We start from the raw sequence: 6,582 nt of genomic DNA on the forward strand, positions 1-6,582 counted from the left end.
AGTATCAGATGCTATGGAACGAAGCAGCCCTTGCAAAAGCGTGGAAAAATTGTAGAAGAGGGCATAGATATAGGGGTTCATCAACTGCTAGGAGATGAGAATTATATTACAATTGAGGCACAATTAAACTTTGATGAGCACACTTTTGCACAGGTACAGGAAGTCTGTCTAAAGGCCTGGGAGAAATTAATACCACCAGGAAGCAGAGAGCCTAGTTACACAACAGTAAAGCAAAGGAATGATGAGCCTTATATAGATTTTATATCCAGGTTGCAGGATGCTATCCATAAGAATGTGGTGGACAAAGGGGCAGCAGATACTCTCATTCTTACATTAGCATTTGAGAACTCAAATACATCATGTCAAGCTGCCATACGTCCTTTCAAGGAAGAGCGTATGCTGTTAGATTATATCAAGCTATACAAGGATTTAGGGACAGATGAGCACAGAGCCAACTCATGGCTGCTGCTTTGACAAGTTACACCAGACCTAAAGGGAGATGCTTTACATGTGGAGCAGAGGGACATTACCAGAGAGACTACAGGCAAATATTGCAAAAGAACAGGACAATTCACATCGGAAAAGACACAGGGAAAGAGTTCAAGGAAACCGGATTTTACCCCTGCTGCGATAGAGGTAATCATGGGGCAGAACCTGGAAGTAACACCCAGCCAAAAAACATGTAGCAGGGCATGCTCCAAGCCCCTTTGAACGGAGCACAGATAATAGAGGAAGGAGCTTGATACAGACCCCTCCCAGCAGAGCATAGGAGGCAAGGCATCAGCCTGCTGGAGCGAAAAAGATCTCAGAGAGAAATTGCAGGTATCACACAGTCTCACAGCTGGTAATCAGACCTAACAACCAAACTTGCAAAAGCCCAGCCTCTGTTCTGAGGGCTGTGAGTTTGACTAACCAAGAAAATATGCAGAAGTCCACAGAGCAGTGTGTTGATTATAAAAAGCAGGAGCCTCTTATTGAAAGAGTAATACAGTTTCTATCAGGAAGACGTAACCTAAGTACTCAAGGAATTAAAATTAATCCTGGAGTTGATCAGAGTTGCAAGGAAAAGCCTAAAGTTGTGATTAAATCAGAAACTATTAAGAGGGGTAATTGGAGTCCACTACCTAAAAGAACTATGGGATGTTTATTAGGAAAGTCCAACCTAAATTCTCAAGGTGTTCAGATTGTTGCTGGAATTATTGATCAAGATTGCGAAGAAATTAAGTCAGTGATGAAATCTGATAAACCATGGTTTATAAAGAAGGAAGACCGCTTAAGCCAAATTTTGCTTCCTTGCATTTCTAGAATAAAAATGTATGCCTATCAGGAAAGAGTGCCTGAGAAGTCTGGCCACCCTTTAAATCAAGGAGTCTTCTGGAATGCTGTTGTGGGGAAACAACAGTGCCCCCAATGGAATTAGAAATTGAAGGGAAAAGGTCTTTAACCTCTGGATAAGGGGTTATTGACTTAGGGCATTTAGGAGAGCCTAAGACCCTCCCATTAACTACCCCTAAATTCAGCTTGGAAGGAATGAGTGAAGTTAACGGAGAGACTATTGCAAGATTGTAAAATCATACAGTGTAAGAAGCCTGAAGGGCAAAACGGATTAATTGAGCCTGTAACCTTATTGGTAAGCTTGGAGAAAAAATGTCTGTTTGGTAAGTTACTTCAAGAACAGTTGAATAAATTTATTTTAAAATTTTTCAGTCTTTTAAAGTATGGTAGGAAGGTCTCCCAATTAGCTCTCTTAATTCTCTGAGAGCCCTGAGCCAAAATTTACATGTTAACTCTCCAGATTCTCTGAGAGCTGGAAGCAGAAATTTACATAATAATGAAACTATTGGGGGTGGGGGAGTGGGGAGGGAGGGAAAAAAAGAGGACCTGATGCAAAGGGCTTAAGTGGAGAGCAAATGCTTCAAAAATTATTAGAGCAAAGAATGTACAAATGTGCACTATACAATTGATGTATATATATGTATGGATTGTGATAAGAGTTGTATGAGCCCCTAATAAAATGTTAAACAAAAAGATAGCTATAAAAAAAAGAAACTATCTAACTAGTGGTTTTACTGGTTCAAGACCAAGCAAGGTAACTGAGACTGCTAGCAATGCTTTAATATTTACATGGTTAAAACAGAAGGGGGAGAAGAGGAATCTTATATATGATGAATTTCATTTGGTCAATTTAACCAAAAAATTCTTTTCCTTACTAAAAGCTTGTAACAAATTAGGGCAGATAAACACATCTTCACTTCTACAGAGAAAACTGTCCTTGAGAAGTCCCAAGAAGATGGAAATCGTGTTTGGGATCTGGGTCCATTCACCTGGAGAAAGGCTGTGCATTTATATTTTGCAGAATAAAGGTGATGTACTCCCTTAGAAGGACACACCACAAAAGAAAGAGAGACATGAAGGACACGAAGGAACCACAAAAGCTTCATCATAATTCCTTTTTCAGATTAATGACACCCCGGAGAGAGGGGCTATTTGTTTATATTTTCACAGGCAAAGGAGATAGGTGGATTTCTCTTCAGCCATCAAGCCCAGAAGAACGTAGGGAAGCTGATGTGTGACCTGACCCCCCTGCCCTGTTACTGAAGTTATTCAAAATATCAAAAAGACCTCGAGATTCCTGAGAATGGTGATAGCTGACTGCTGAGATATTTCTTCCATTGCTGATCTGTCTAAGAGAAACTCTGGGACTCTTATCATAGCTGAACATTTTATACAATATTAACTGGACTATTACTACAGACTGTTGTTTTGCTGAAAGATCAAGATTTTGGACTTGTTAATTAATGCTATAATGTAATTGGAATGTAACTGATTTCTGTGTAACTCCTTACCTATATAATGTAACATTGCATGATTGGGATTTGATTAGGAAACATTTGCAAGGGTTTAAGGGAAACATTTCATTAGATGTTGATCAGCTTAAGAAGGATATTTCCTATACATTCAAAGCCAGGCTTGAGGCACCTCCTGGCTCTGATGTAATTAAACAAATGGTGGTTGGCATAGGAAGAGGCTGGATCCTACGTGCTTGGGTTAAAAGCGTTTCACATAGCTTAAGTTCTAATCTGACTGTGCTGTGTATTCATCATAATTTTGATGCTCACAGTCTCGTGTTACTTCTGTAGGAAGCTAAGAAATATGAAGAGAGACCATGTTGCCTCCATGACTATTGAATCTTAAATGTAATGCAGAGAGGGGAAATGTGGGATACTAGCACTGAGGGGAATAGAACTGGGACTTATTCCCTGACTGGTACGGAGGGAATCTGCAAGGCCAGTTTCCAAGGTAGGAAGGCCACCACTCTGGTAGTTGGAGATATAGTCCAAGTCCATTTTCCTGCGGTAGTCTGTCATGTCCAGAGTTTCTCCTTCTAAAGCTGTGCTGCCTTAAAGTGAGCACATGGTTAATTCATTCTCCCTATAGAAATAGACACTCCTATTGGGCCCTATTTCTTTCAGCCACAGCATCCAATTTCTCTCATACCCTCCTGCAATAGCAGATGGACATAGGGGGACTTTATCCTCCATGCCAGGATTCAAAACGTTTACTATACGCCTATATTTTTGGTTATATTAATTGGATCATGAAGTTTTGCCTTGACAGCTTTTAATGTATAGAAAATAACCATGTCGCCCACGTGGCTATTGAATTTTATATATAAAACAAAAGGGGGACCTGTGGGGGGAGGTCAGATGCTCACAGGCCTCCTCCCTGAGGGAGATCAGTTGCTAGACTGCAGTGGGCCCCACTCCCTGCTGTTAAGGACAATGGAGCCTGCAAGTCATCTATTTGGCTCCTGCAGGTGGAGTTCACACCCTACTGATAATGGTTCCTATGGTGATCCAGGGAACAGATCAAACCTGCTCAGTGACATCCAAAGCTAAGCTGCCATCCTAAATCTAGGACCTGCCCCTCTTGTCACATGTATACCCCAATCCCTCCTCTTCCTATTGTGTGTATGTCCCTAGACCACCCCCTCTCATTGTTGTAGAACCTATAGTGCAACCCCTTCCTGTGAAGTGTGTCTTTACCTGTAATCAGTGGGCTTGCACATTGCCAAAAGATATATAAGCCTGGGTTAGCAATAGAGACTTCTCTCACTGGTCTCTCCACACCTCTCTCCTTGGCTCCTTCTCCTCCCTTGTTTCCCTTTCCCCATGTCCTCCTTCCCTTCCCCCTCTCTCCACATGGACCACCAAGTGGGGTTGAGGTGAGCAATGCTACCATGAAATGTGTCTGACCCCCTTACTGCAGTATCTCTTCCATCTCTCATGCTCTCGATGACTTTAATATAATATTTACATATCTTAACTGTACAATTGTCCTTACTGAACTCGAGATTAATGGTGGGGGGTTGGCACCCCCCAACTCATACTACATCCTTGGGAGGTAATTGTGACTGTGTTCCCTTTTGACTTTATTCTATGTATGAATGCACATGCACCACTCACATACATGCACGTAGATATGCCTACAGGAACACCTATATACGCTTACACAGATACATACATGGATCTTCTGATACGCATAAACATACATATATATTTAACTGCTCACAAAGCTCTGGGTTGTTATAGTTGTGAAATTGTATGCCGCATAACATCCCTGATTATAATGTTTTGTGTATTTATTGGTGGCTCCCTTACCTTTGTTAAGTTTGCTTACTCAACAGATATTCAGTGTTGCCTTTCCCACCACGGAAATGAATCACCACTCTCCCTTCTAGAATGACTCCTCCTCCCTCTCCATCCCATCCCTGAGAACCACTGAAGAAGGTTTATTTCTATGTGTTTACTTAGTTTTGACTTTTTATGAAAGTGGGTTTGTTATCCTCTATGTTAGTCCGAGTTGACTAGAGAAACAAATTCATAGACACTCATATGTGTATGAGAAAGAGCTTTACTGGAATCCAGGACAGGAGTGGGAATAGCTATATCAGAAAGGTAGGGATAAAGTGTGTGTGTGTGTGGTGGGGGGGGGGGGTTGGTGGCAAGGAAGGGAGAAAGGGGGAACCAATTGCAACAATTGACACATAACCACACACCCCTCTCTACAGAGAGGAACAACAGAAAACATGGGGGAAGAGAGACAGCGGTTGGTGTAAAATATGAAAATAATAATTTATAATACACCAAGGGGGTATGAGGGTGGGGGGATGAGGAGCTGATAGCAAGGACCCAATAGGAAGTAGATGTCTAGAAATGAATGAAGATTATTACGTATCAACATGCCTGATGCAATCAATGTATGGACTGTAACAGGAGTTGTAAGAGTCCCCAGTAAAATGATCTTTTAATTTAAAAAAGAGCTTTATATACAAAAGCAATTGAATATTGAGAAAACAGCCCAGTCCAGATGAAGTCCATAAATCCAATATTAGCCCAGATGTCCGATACCAAATTATAAATGCCTCTTCAGACTCATACAACACATGTAATGACACCTGATGCAGGAGGATCACAAGCCAGTGGGTGGAAAATCTTGTTGCTCCAGTTGTGGTAGAGACATCTCAGTGCTGGCGTGGGTCGCCACGTGGCTCCTCCTGCAGGGCTCTAGCATAGCTCCATGTGTCTTCTCTGCGGTGATGTCTCACAGGGAGTGAATCTGTCTCCTGCCTCCAGCGAGCTATTTATCTCCTTAGCACCTCCAAATGAGGTCATCAAGCTGTGACCTGATTGACAGGCTAACCTCCACCCCCTCACTCTTAAGTCTCAACTGGACAGCAGATTATGTAACTACCACATCTTCTTTGGACCTCCTTGGTCTCTTGCTTCATTCTCCCTCTGAAGGATCGGAGAGTCAGTGGCCCAGCCTCCATGGAGAAGCATTACACCAGGCACAGCACGTACTCAGTCAGGCATTTGTTTCAAAGCCATTCAAGACGTACAAAGAGCAGCAAGCATCCCCAAAGGGAGCAGCATAGATGCCCTGTGGAGATGCTGAGGGTCTGAAGGAGACCAGCGCTGGTGAAGCGGAAGCAAGGGCAGACAGCGAAAGACCCTTCCCTAGAGCCAGTGCCCTGAATTCAGATTTCCAGCTTGTGAGAAAATGAATGTCTGTTCATCAAAGCTATCCACTTGTGATATTTCTGCTGTAGCAGCAGGATGTGTTCCTGAGTTTAATGTAAGTATTACATATATCATATATATCATGTACACCAAGATGCTATAAATTATATACATAATCTATCAAATACCTTATAATATTATACACATTATATTATATATATTATATCTATTTATATCTATATCTACATCCAAATAAAAAATAAACTAAAGCCACTCTCATTAGGTTGGTTCTGACTCATAGTGACCCTTTAGCATGGATTGGATCTACTCCTATAGGTTCCAGAGGCTGTAAATCTTTACTGGAACAGACAGCTATGTCTTTCTCCCAAGGAGCACCTGGTGAGTTTGGACTGCTGTCCTGGCAGTTAGCAACCTAACACATAACCCATACCTAACACATAACCTAACACATAACAAATAAAAAATAACCCATACCTAACACATAACCTAGCACATAACAATTAAAAATGCTCCCAGGGCTGCATTTGCATCCTGTGGT

This window comes from Tenrec ecaudatus, chromosome 11, assembly GCF_050624435.1.
Source record: "Tenrec ecaudatus isolate mTenEca1 chromosome 11, mTenEca1.hap1, whole genome shotgun sequence".
Lineage (NCBI taxonomy): Eukaryota > Metazoa > Chordata > Mammalia > Afrosoricida > Tenrecidae > Tenrec > Tenrec ecaudatus.